This window comes from Carcharodon carcharias, chromosome 9, assembly GCF_017639515.1.
Source record: "Carcharodon carcharias isolate sCarCar2 chromosome 9, sCarCar2.pri, whole genome shotgun sequence".
In the NCBI taxonomy this organism is placed as follows: Eukaryota; Metazoa; Chordata; class Chondrichthyes; order Lamniformes; family Lamnidae; genus Carcharodon; species Carcharodon carcharias.
In genome coordinates this window covers 56098384-56111933 of record NC_054475.1, presented here as the reverse complement: position 1 = coordinate 56111933, position 13550 = coordinate 56098384, and positions in this window count along the sequence as shown.

The window sequence follows — 13550 nt, the reverse complement described above, 5'->3', positions numbered from 1 at the left end:
CTCTCTCTCCCCCATCACCATCACACTCTCTCTCCAACATCAACCTCACCCGTCTCTCCCCCATCACCCTCACACTCTCTCTACCTCAATCACCCTCAAACTCTCCCTCCCCATCACCCTCACCGTCTCTCCCACATCACCCTTACACTCTCTCTCGCCCCACCAACCTCACACTCTCACCCCCCCCATCAGCTTCACACTCTCTCCTCCATTACCCTCACACTCTTTCTCCCCAATCACCCTCACACACTCTCCCGCCAACACCCTCAAAATCTCTAATCACCAGCACCCTCACATTCTCTCTCCTCCATCACCCTCACACTCTCTCCCCCATCACCATCCCACTCTCTCTTCCCCATCATGTTCACACTCCCTCTCCCCCATGACCCTCACACTATCTTTCCCCCATCATCCTCACACTCTCACTCCCATATCACCCTCACACTCTCTCCCCCATCACCCTCACACTCACTCTCCCCCATGACCCTCACATTCTCTCCTGCCCCATCACCCTCACACTCTCGCCCCCCATCAACTTCACACTCTCTCCCCCATGACCCTCACGCTCCCTCTCCCATAGCACCCTCACACTCTCTCCCCCCATCACCCTCACACTCTCTCTCCCCATCACCCTCACATTCTCTCTCCCCCATCAACCTCACACTCTCTATCCCCATCAACTTTACACTCTCTCTCCCCCATCATCCTCACACTCTCCCACCCCCATCACCCTCCCACACTCTCTCCTTCCATCACCCTCACACACTAGCTCCCCATCACCCTCAAGCTCTCTCTCCCCCCATCACCCTCACACTCTCTCACCACCATCACCCTCACAATCTATCTCCCCCCATCAGCCTCACGCTCTCTCTCCCCCCATCATCCTCACACACTCTCTATCCACATCACCCTCACAGTCTCTCTCCCCCCATCACCCTCACACTCTCTCCCTCATCACACTCACACTCTCCCTCCACCATCACCCTCTCACTCTCTCTTCTCCCATCACCCTCACACTCTCTCTCCCCGATCACCCTCACACTCTCTCTCCCCCCATCATCTTCACACTATCTCTATCCCCATCTGCATCACACTCTCTCTCCCCCAATAACCTCACACTCTCTATCCCAATCACCCTCACACTCTCTCTCCCCCCATCATCCTCACACTTTCTCTCACCCATTACCCTCACACTCTCTACCCCCATCACCCTCACACTCTCTCTCACCAATCACACTCACACTTTCTCTCACCCATTACCCTCACACTCTCTACCCCCATCACCCTCACACTCTCTCTCACCAATCACACTCACACTTGCTCTCACCCATTACCGTCACACTCTCTACCCCATCACCTGCACACTCCCATCCCCCAACAATTCTCACACTCTCTCCCCCATTGCCCTCACACTCTCTCCCCCATCACCCTCACAGTCTCTCTCCTCCATCACCTTCACACTCTCTCTGCCCCATCACCCTCACACTCGCTCTCCCCATCAACCTCACGCTCTCTCCCCATCACACTCACATTCTCTCTCTCCCCTCATCATCCTCACACTTTCTCTAACCCATTACCCTCACACTCTCTATCCCCCATCACCCTCACACTCACTATCCCCCAACAATTCTCACACACCCTCCCCCATCACCCTCACGCTCTCTCTCCCCAATCACCCTCACAATCTCTCTCCCCCATCACCCTCACAATCTCTCTCCCACATCATCATCACACTCTCAGCATCCACCATCGCCCACACACTCTCTCTCCCCCATCATCCTCACACTCTCTCTCACCCATCACCCTCAAACTCTCTCTCCCACCATCACAATCACACTCTCTCTCCCCATCACCCTCACACTCTCTCCCCATCACCCTCACACTCTCTCTCCCCCATCACCCTCACACACTCTCCCCCTTCACCCTCACACTCTCTCTCCAACATCACCCTCATCCTCTCTCTTTCCCAATCACCCTCACACTCCCTCTCACCCAACAGTTCTCAAACTCTCTCTCTCCCATCACCCTCACACTCTCTCTCCGCATCACCCTCACACTCTCTCTACCTCATTACCCTCACCCTCTCTAACCCCAATCACACTCACAAACTCTCTCCCCCATCACCCTCACACTCTCTCTCCCCCATCACCCTCACACTGCCTATCCCCCAACAATTCTCACACTCTCTGCCCCATCACCCTCACACTTGCTCTCCCCATCAACCTCACACTCTCTCCCATATCACCCTCACACTCTCTATCCCAATTACCCTCACACTCTCTCTCCCCCATCATCCTCACACTTTCTCTCACCCATTACCCTCACACACTCTCCCCCATCACCCGCACACTCTCTCTCCCCCATCACCCTCACACTCTCTCTCCCCCATCACCTTCACACTTTCTCTCACCCATTACCGTCACACTCTCTACCCCATCAAATACACACTCCCTATCCCCCAACAATTCTCAAACTCTCTCCCCCATTACCCTCACAATCGCTCTCCCCATCACCTTCACACTCTCTCCCGCATCACCCGCACACTCTCTCTCCCCCATCACCCTCACACTCTCTCTCCCCCATCACCCTCACACTCTCACTCCCCCATCACCCTCACACTCTCTATCCCCATCATCCTCACACCCTTTCTATCCCATGATCCTCACACTCTCTCTCCACCCATCACCCTCACACTCACTCTCTCTCCATCACCATCACAATCTCTCTCCCCCATCACACTCACACTCTCTCTCCCCCATCACCCAAACAATCTCTCTCCCCCATCACCCTCACACTCTCTCTCCCCCATGACCCTCACACTCTCTATCACCCATCACCCTCACACTCTCTCCCCATCAACCTCACACTCTCTCTCCCCCATCACCCTCACACACTCTCCCCCTTCACCCTCACACTCTCTCTCCAACATCACCCTCATCCTCTCTCTTTCCCAATCACCCTCACACTCCCTCTCACCCAACAGTTCTCACACTCTCTCTCTCCCATCACCCTCACACTCTCTCTCCGCATCACCCTCACACTCTCTCTACCTCATTACCCTCACCCTCTCTAACCCCAATCACACTCACACACTCTCTCCCCCCATCACCCTCACACTCTCTCTCCCCCATCACCCTCACACTGCCTATCCCCCAACAATTCTCACACTCTCTGCCCCATCACCCTCACACTTGCTCTCCCCATCAACCTCACACTCTCTCCCATATCACCCTCACACTCTCTATCCCAATTACCCTCACACTCACTCTCCCCCATCATCCTCACACTTTCTCTCACCCATTACCCTCACACACTCTCCCCCATCACCCGCACACTCTCTCTCCCCCATCACCCTCACACTCTCTCTCCCCCATCACCTTCACACTTTCTCTCACCCATTACCGTCACACTCTCTACCCCATCACATACACACTCCCTATCCCCCAACAATTCTCAAACTCTCTCCCCCATTACCCTCACAATCGCTCTCCCCATCACCTTCACACTCTCTCCCGCATCACCCGCACACTCTCTCTCCCCCATCATCCTCACACTATCTCTCCCCCATCACCCTCACACTATCTATCCCACCATAATCCTCACACTATCTCTCCCCCCATCACCCTCACACTATCTATCCCACCATCATCCTCACACTCTCTCTCCCCCATCATCCTCACACACTCTCTCTCCCCCATCAAGCTCACACTCTCTATCTCCATCAACCTTACACTCTCTCTCCCCCCATCACCCTCACACTCTCCCTCCCCCATCACCCTCACACAATCTCTCCCTCCATCACCCTCACACACTAGCACCCCCATCACCCTCAAGCTCTCTCTCCCGCCATCACCCTCATACTCTCTCACCACCATCACCCTCACAATCTATCTCCCCCATCAACCTCACGCTCTACCTCCCCCCATCATCCTCACACACTCTCTATCCACATCACCCTCACAGTCTCTCTCCCCCATCACCCTCACACTCTGTCCCTCATCACGCTCACACTCTCCCTCCACCATCACCCTCTAACTCTCTCTTCTCCCATCACCCTCACACTCTCTCTCCCCGATCACCCTCACACTCTCTCTCCCCCCATCATCTTCACACTATCTCTATCCCCATCAGCATCACACTCTCTCTCCCCCATCACCCTCACACACTCTCCCCCATCACCCTCACACTCTCTCTCCAACATCACCCTCATCCTCTCTCTCCCCTAATCACCCTCATACTCCCTCTCACCCAACAGTTCTCACACTCTCTCTCCATCCATCACCCTCACACTCTCTATCCCCCCATCATCCTCACACATTCTCTCGCCCCATCACTCTCACACTCTCTCTCCCCATCACCCTCACACTCTCTCTCCCCCATCAACCTCTAACTCTCTCTCCCCCCATCACCCTCACACTCACTCCCCCCCATCACCCTCAAACTCTCTCTCCCCTTCACCCTCACACTCTCTCTCCCCATCACCCTCACACTCTCTCTACCTCATTACCCTCACCCTCTCTCGCCCCCAATCGCACTCACAAGCTCTCTCGCCCCCAATCGCAGTCACAATCTCTCTCCCCCATCACCCTCACACTCCCTATCCCCCAACAATTCTCACACTCTCTGCCATCACCCTCACACTCGATCTCCCCATCAACCTCACACTCTCTCCTGCATCACCCTCACACTCTCTATCCCAATCACCCTCACACTCTCTCTCCCCATCACCCTCACACTTTCTCTCACTCATTACCATCACACTCTCTCTACCTCAATCACCATCAAACTCTCCCTCCCCATTCACCCTCACACTCTCCCTCCCCCATCACCCTCAAACTCTCTCCCACATCACCCTCACACTCTCTCTCGCCCCACCAACCTCACTCTCTCACCCCCCATCAGCTTCACCCTCTCTCCTCCATCACCCTCACACTCTTTCTCCCCAATCACCCTCACACACTCTCCCCCCAACACCCTCAAAATCTCTATCCACCAGCACCATCACATTCTGTCTCCTCCGTTACCCTCACACTCGCTCCCCCATCGCCCTCCCACTCTCTCTTCTCCCATCACCCTCACACTCTCTCTCCCTGATCACCCTCACACTCTCTCTCCCCCATCATCTTCACACTATCTCTATCCCCATCAGCATCACACTCTCTCTCCCCCATCACCCTCACACTCTCTATCCCAATCACCCTCACACTCTCTCTCCCCCCATCATCCTCACACATTCTCTCACCCATTACCCTCACACTCTCTCCCCACATCACCCTCACACTCTCTCTCCCCCATCACCCTCACACTCTCTCTCACCAATCACCCTCACACTTTCTCTCACCTATTACCGTCACACACTCTACCCCATCACCTACACACGCCCTATCCCCCAAGAATTCTCACACTCTCTCCCCATTACCCTCACACTCGCTCTCCCCAACACCCTCACACTCTCTCCCCTATCACCCTCACACTCTCTCTCCTCCATTACCTTCACACTCTCTCTCCCCATCACCCTCACACTCTCCCTCCCCCATCACCCTCACACTCTCTCCACTATCACCCTTAAACATTCCCTCCCCATCACCCTCACACTCTCTCCCCCATCACCCTCAAACTCTCTCTCGCCCCACCAACCTCACACTCTCACGCCCCATTAGCTTCACACTCTCTCCTCCATCACCCTCACACTCTTTCTCCCCAATCACCCTCACACACTCTCCCCCATCGCCCTCCCACTCTCTCTCCCCCATCATGTTCACACTCTCTCTCCCATATCACCCTCACACTCTCTCCACCATCACCCTCACACTCTCTCTCCTCCATCACCTTCACACTCGCTCTCCCCATCACCCTCACACTCTCCCTCCCCCCATCACCCTCACACTCTCTCCCCATTCACCCTCACACTCTCTCTCCCCATCACCCTCACACTCTCTCTACCTCAATCACCCTCAAACACTCCCTCCCCATCACCCTCACACTCTCTCCCACATCACCCTCACACTCTCTCTCGCCCCACCAACCTCACACTCTCACCCCCCATCAGCTTCACACTCTCTCCTCCATCACCCTCACACTCTTTCTCCCCAATCACCCTCACACACTCTCCCACCAACACCCTCAAAATCTCTATCCACCAGCACCATCACATTCTCTCTCCTCCATCACCCTCACACTCGCTCCCCCATCGCCCTCCCATTCTCTCTCCCCCATCATGTTCACATTCTCTCTCCCCATGACCCTCACACTATCTTTCCCCCATCATCCTCACACTCTCTCTCCCATATCACCCCCACACTCTCTCCCCCATCACCCTCACACTCACTCTCCCCCATGACCCTCACATTCTCTCTTGCCCCATCACCCTCACACTCTCGCCCCCCATCAACTTCACACTCTCTCCCCCATGACCCTCACACTCCCTCTCCCATAGCACCCCCACAATCTCTCCCCCCATCACCCTCACACTCTCTCTCCCCATCACCCTCACATTCTCTCTCCCCCATTATCCTCACACTCTCTCTCCCCCATCATCCTCACACTCTCTCTCCCCCATCAACCTCACACTCTCTATCCCCATCAACCTTACACTCTCTCTCCCCCATCACCCTCACACTCTCCCACCCCCATCACCCTCACACACTCTCTCCCTCCATCACCCTCACACACTAGCTCCCCCATCACCCTCAAGCTCTCTCTCCCCCATCACCCTCACACTCTCTCACCGCCATCACCCTCACAATCTATCTCCCCCCATCACCCTCACGCTCACTCTCCCCCCATCATCCTCACACACCCTCTATCCACATCACCCTCACAGTCTCTCTCCCCCCATCACCCTCACACTCTCTCCCTCATCACGCTCACACACTCACTCCACCTTCACCCTCTCACTCTCTCTTCTCCCATCACCCTCACACTCTCTCTCCCCGATCACCCTCACACTCTCTCTCCCCCCATCATCTTCGCACTATCTCTATCCCCATCACCCTCACACTCTCTCTCCCCCATCATCCTCACACTCTCTCCCCCATCACCCTCAAACACGCTCTCTCCATCACCATTAGAATCTCTCTCCCCCATCACCCTCACACTCTCTACCCACATCATCCTCACACTCTCTCTCCCCCATCATCCTCACACACTCTCTCTCCCCCATCAAGCTCACACTCTCTATCTCCATCAACCTTACACTCTCTCTCCCCCCATCACCCTCACACTCTCCCTCCCCCATCACCCTCACACAATCTCTCCCTCCATCACCCTCACACACTAGCACCCCCATCACCCTCAAGCTCTCTCTCCCGCCATCACCCTCATACTCTCTCACCACCATCACCCTCACAATCTATCTCCCCCATCAACCTCACGCTCTACCTCCCCCCATCATCCTCACACACTCTCTATCCACATCACCCTCACAGTCTCTCTCCCCCATCACCCTCACACTCTGTCCCTCATCACGCTCACACTCTCCCTCCACCATCACCCTCTCACTCTCTCTTCTCCCATCACCCTCACACTCTCTCTCCCCGATCACCCTCACACTCTCTCTCCCCCCATCATCTTCACACTATCTCTATCCCCATCAGCATCACACTCTCTCTCCCCCATCACCCTCACACACTCTCCCCCATCACCCTCACACTCTCTCTCCAACATCACCCTCATCCTCTCTCTCCCCTAATCACCCTCATACTCCCTCTCACCCAACAGTTCTCACACTCTCTCTCCATCCATCACCCTCACACTCTCTATCCCCCCATCATCCTCACACATTCTCTCGCCCCATCACTCTCACACTCTCTCTCCCCATCACCCTCACACTCTCTCTCCCCATCACCCTCTAACTCTCTCTCCCCCCATCACCCTCACACTCACTCCCCCCCATCACCCTCAAACTCTCTCTCCCCTTCACCCTCACACTCTCTCTCCCCATCACCCTCACACTCTCTCTACCTCATTACCCTCACCCTCTCTCGCCCCCAATCGCACTCACAAGCTCTCTCGCCCCCAATCGCAGTCACAATCTCTCTCCCCCATCACCCTCACACTCCCTATCCCCCAACAATTCTCACACTCTCTGCCATCACCCTCACACTCGATCTCCCCATCAACCTCACACTCTCTCCTGCATCACCCTCACACTCTCTATCCCAATCACCCTCACACTCTCTCTCCCCATCACCCTCACACTTTCTCTCACTCATTACCATCACACTCTCTCTACCTCAATCACCATCAAACTCTCCCTCCCCATTCACCCTCACACTCTCCCTCCCCCATCACCCTCAAACTCTCTCCCACATCACCCTCACACTCTCTCTCGCCCCACCAACCTCACTCTCTCACCCCCCATCAGCTTCACCCTCTCTCCTCCATCACCCTCACACTCTTTCTCCCCAATCACCCTCACACACTCTCCCCCCAACACCCTCAAAATCTCTATCCACCAGCACCATCACATTCTGTCTCCTCCGTTACCCTCACACTCGCTCCCCCATCGCCCTCCCACTCTCTCTTCTCCCATCACCCTCACACTCTCTCTCCCTGATCACCCTCACACTCTCTCTCCCCCATCATCTTCACACTATCTCTATCCCCATCAGCATCACACTCTCTCTCCCCCATCACCCTCACACTCTCTATCCCAATCACCCTCACACTCTCTCTCCCCCCATCATCCTCACACATTCTCTCACCCATTACCCTCACACTCTCTCCCCACATCACCCTCACACTCTCTCTCCCCCATCACCCTCACACTCTCTCTCACCAATCACCCTCACACTTTCTCTCACCTATTACCGTCACACACTCTACCCCATCACCTACACACGCCCTATCCCCCAAGAATTCTCACACTCTCTCCCCATTACCCTCACACTCGCTCTCCCCAACACCCTCACACTCTCTCCCCTATCACCCTCACACTCTCTCTCCTCCATTACCTTCACACTCTCTCTCCCCATCACCCTCACACTCTCCCTCCCCCATCACCCTCACACTCTCTCCACTATCACCCTTAAACATTCCCTCCCCATCACCCTCACACTCTCTCCCCCATCACCCTCAAACTCTCTCTCGCCCCACCAACCTCACACTCTCACGCCCCATTAGCTTCACACTCTCTCCTCCATCACCCTCACACTCTTTCTCCCCAATCACCCTCACACACTCTCCCCCATCGCCCTCCCACTCTCTCTCCCCCATCATGTTCACACTCTCTCTCCCATATCACCCTCACACTCTCTCCACCATCACCCTCACACTCTCTCTCCTCCATCACCTTCACACTCGCTCTCCCCATCACCCTCACACTCTCCCTCCCCCCATCACCCTCACACTCTCTCCCCATTCACCCTCACACTCTCTCTCCCCATCACCCTCACACTCTCTCTACCTCAATCACCCTCAAACACTCCCTCCCCATCACCCTCACACTCTCTCCCACATCACCCTCACACTCTCTCTCGCCCCCACCAACCTCACACTCTCACCCCCCATCAGCTTCACACTCTCTCCTCCATCACCCTCACACTCTTTCTCCCCAATCACCCTCACACACTCTCCCACCAACACCCTCAAAATCTCTATCCACCAGCACCATCACATTCTCTCTCCTCCATCACCCTCACACTCGCTCCCCCATCGCCCTCCCATTCTCTCTCCCCCATCATGTTCACATTCTCTCTCCCCATGACCCTCACACTATCTTTCCCCCATCATCCTCACACTCTCTCTCCCATATCACCCCCACACTCTCTCCCCCATCACCCTCACACTCACTCTCCCCCATGACCCTCACATTCTCTCTTGCCCCATCACCCTCACACTCTCGCCCCCCATCAACTTCACACTCTCTCCCCCATGACCCTCACACTCCCTCTCCCATAGCACCCCCACAATCTCTCCCCCCATCACCCTCACACTCTCTCTCCCCATCACCCTCACATTCTCTCTCCCCCATTATCCTCACACTCTCTCTCCCCCATCATCCTCACACTCTCTCTCCCCCATCAACCTCACACTCTCTATCCCCATCAACCTTACACTCTCTCTCCCCCATCACCCTCACACTCTCCCACCCCCATCACCCTCACACACTCTCTCCCTCCATCACCCTCACACACTAGCTCCCCCATCACCCTCAAGCTCTCTCTCCCCCATCACCCTCACACTCTCTCACCGCCATCACCCTCACAATCTATCTCCCCCCATCACCCTCACGCTCACTCTCCCCCCATCATCCTCACACACCCTCTATCCACATCACCCTCACAGTCTCTCTCCCCCCATCACCCTCACACTCTCTCCCTCATCACGCTCACACACTCACTCCACCTTCACCCTCTCACTCTCTCTTCTCCCATCACCCTCACACTCTCTCTCCCCGATCACCCTCACACTCTCTCTCCCCCCCATCATCTTCGCACTATCTCTATCCCCATCAGCATCACACTCTCTCTCCCCCATCACCATCACACTCTCTATCCCAATCACCCTCACACTCTCTCTCCCTCCATCATCCTCACACGTTCTCTCACCCATTACCCTCACACACTCTCCCCCATCACCCTCACACTCTCACCCCATCACCCTCACACTCTCTCCCACCAATCACCCTCACACTTTCTCTCACCTATTACCGTCACACTCTCTACCCCATCACCTACGCACTCCCTATCCCCCAACAATTCTCACACTCTCTCCCCCATTACCCTCACATTCGCTCTCCTCAACACCCTCACACTCTCTCCCCTATCACCCTCACACTCTCTCTCCTCCATCACCTTCACACTCTCTCTCCCCATCACCCTCACACTCCCCCTCACCCATCACCCTCACACTCTACCACATTCACCATCAAACTCTCCCTCCCCATCACCCTCACACTCTCTCCCCATCACCCTCACACTCTCTATCGCCCCACCAACATCACACTCTCACGCCCCATCAGCTTCACACTCTCTCCTCCATCACCCTCACACTCTTTCTCCCCAATCACCCTCACACACTCTCCCCAATTGCCCTCCCACTCTCTCACCCCCATCATGTTCACACTCTCTCTCCCCATCACCCTCACACTATCTCTCCCCCATCACCCTCATCTCTCTCTCCCCCATGACCCTCACATTCTCTATTGCCCCATCACCCTCACACTCTATCCCCCCATCAACTTCACACTCTCTCCCCCATGACCCTCACACTCCCTCTCCCATAGAACCCTCACACTCTCTCCCCATCACACTCACACTCTCTCTCTCCATCACCCTCACATTCTCTCTCCCCCATCATCCTCACACTCTCTCCACCATCACCCTCACACTCTCTCCACCATCACCCTCACACTCTCGCTCCCCCCATCAGCCTCACACTCTCGGTCCCCCATTACCATCACACTCTCTCCCCCATCACACTCAAACTCTCTATCCCCATCACCCTCACACTCTCTCCCTCCCCATCATCATCACACTTTCTCTCCCCCATCACCCTCACACTCCCTCCCCCATTACCCTCAAACTCTCATCCCCCCATCACCCTCATGCTCTCTCTCCCCCATCACCCTCACACTCTCTCTTCCTCATCACCATCAAAATCTCTCTCCCCCATCATCCTCACTTTCTCACCCTCCACCATCACCCACACACTCTCTCTCCCCCATCATCCTCACATGCTCTCCCTCCACCTTCACCCTCTCACTCTCGCTCACCCATGACCCTCACACTCTCTTCTCACTCATCTCCCTCACACTCTCTCTCCACCATCAATCTCATACTCTCTCTCCCCGATCACCCTCACACTCTCTCTCCCCCCATCAGCATCACACTCTCTCTCCCCCATCAACATCACACTCTCTATCCCAATCACCCTCACACTCTCTCTCCCCCCATCATCCTTACACGTTCTCTCACCCATTACCCTCACACTCTCTCCCCCATCAACCTCACACTCTCTCTCCCCATCACCCTCACACTCTCTCCCACCAATCACCCTCACACTTTCTCTCACCTATTACCGTCACACTCTCTACCCCATCACCTACACACTCCCTATCCCCCAACACCCTCACACTCTCTCCCCTATCACCCTCACACTCTCTCTCCTCCATTACCCTCACACTCTCTCTCTCCCATCACCCTCACACTCTCCCTCCCCCCATCACCCACACACTCTCTCCACCGTCACCCTCACACTCCCTCTCCCCCATCACCCTCACACTCTCTCTACCGCAATCACCCTCAAACTCTCCCTCCCCTTCATCCTCACAGTCTCTCCCCCATCACCCTCACACTCTCTCTCGCCCCACCAACCTTACACTCTCACGCCCCATGAGCTTCACCGTATCTCCTCCATCACCCTCACAGTCTTTCTCCCCAATCACCCTCACACACTCTCCCCCATCATCTCCCACTCTCTCTCCCCCATCATGTTCACACTCTCTCTCCCCCATCACCCTCACACTATCTCTCCCCCATCACCCTCACACTCTCTCTCCCATATCACCCTCACACTCTCTCCCCCATCACCCTCACACTCTCTCTCCCCCATGACCCTCACATTCTCTAATGCCCCATCACCCGCACACTCTCTTCCACATCACCCTCACACTCTCTCTCCCCATCACCCTCACATTCTCTCTCCCCCATCATCCTCACACTCTCTCCACCATCACCCTCACATTCTCTCACCCATTACCATCAAACTCTCTCCCCATCACACTCAAACTCTCTATCCCCATCACCCTCAAACTCTCTCTCCCCCATCACCCTCACACTCTCTCTACCGCATTCACCATCAAACTCTCCCTCCCCATCACCCTCACACTCTCTCCCCATCACCCTCACACTCTCTCTCGCCCCACCAACCTCACACTCTCACGCCCCATCAGCTTCACACTCTCTCCTCCATCACCCTCATACTCTTTCTCCCCAATCACCCACACACACTCTCCCCAATCGCCCTCCCACTCTCTCACCCCCATCATGTTCACACTCTCTCTCCCCATCACCCTCACACTATCTCTCCCCATCACCCTCACACTCTCTCTCCCATATCACCCTCACACTCTCTCCCCCATCACACTCAAACTCTCTATCTCCATCACCCTCACACTCTCTCTCACCCCATCATCCTCACACTTTCTCTCCCCCATCACCCTCACACTCCCTCCCCCATTACCCTCAAACTCTCATCCCCCATCACCCTCATGCTCTCTCTCCCCCATCAACCTCACACTCTCTCTTCCTCATCACCCTCAAAATCTCTCTCCCCCATCAACCTCACACTCTCTCTTCCTCATCACCCTCAAAATCTCTCTCCCCCATCATCATCACATGCTTTCCCTCCACCTTCACCCTCTCACTCTCGTTCCCCCATCAACCTCACACTCTCTCTTCCTCATCACCCTCAAAATCTCTCTCCCCCATCAACCTCACACTCTCTCTTCCTCATCACCCTCAAAATCTCTCTCCCCCATCATCATCACATGCTTTCCCTCCACCTTCACCCTCTCACTCTCGTTCCCCCATCACCTCACACTCTCG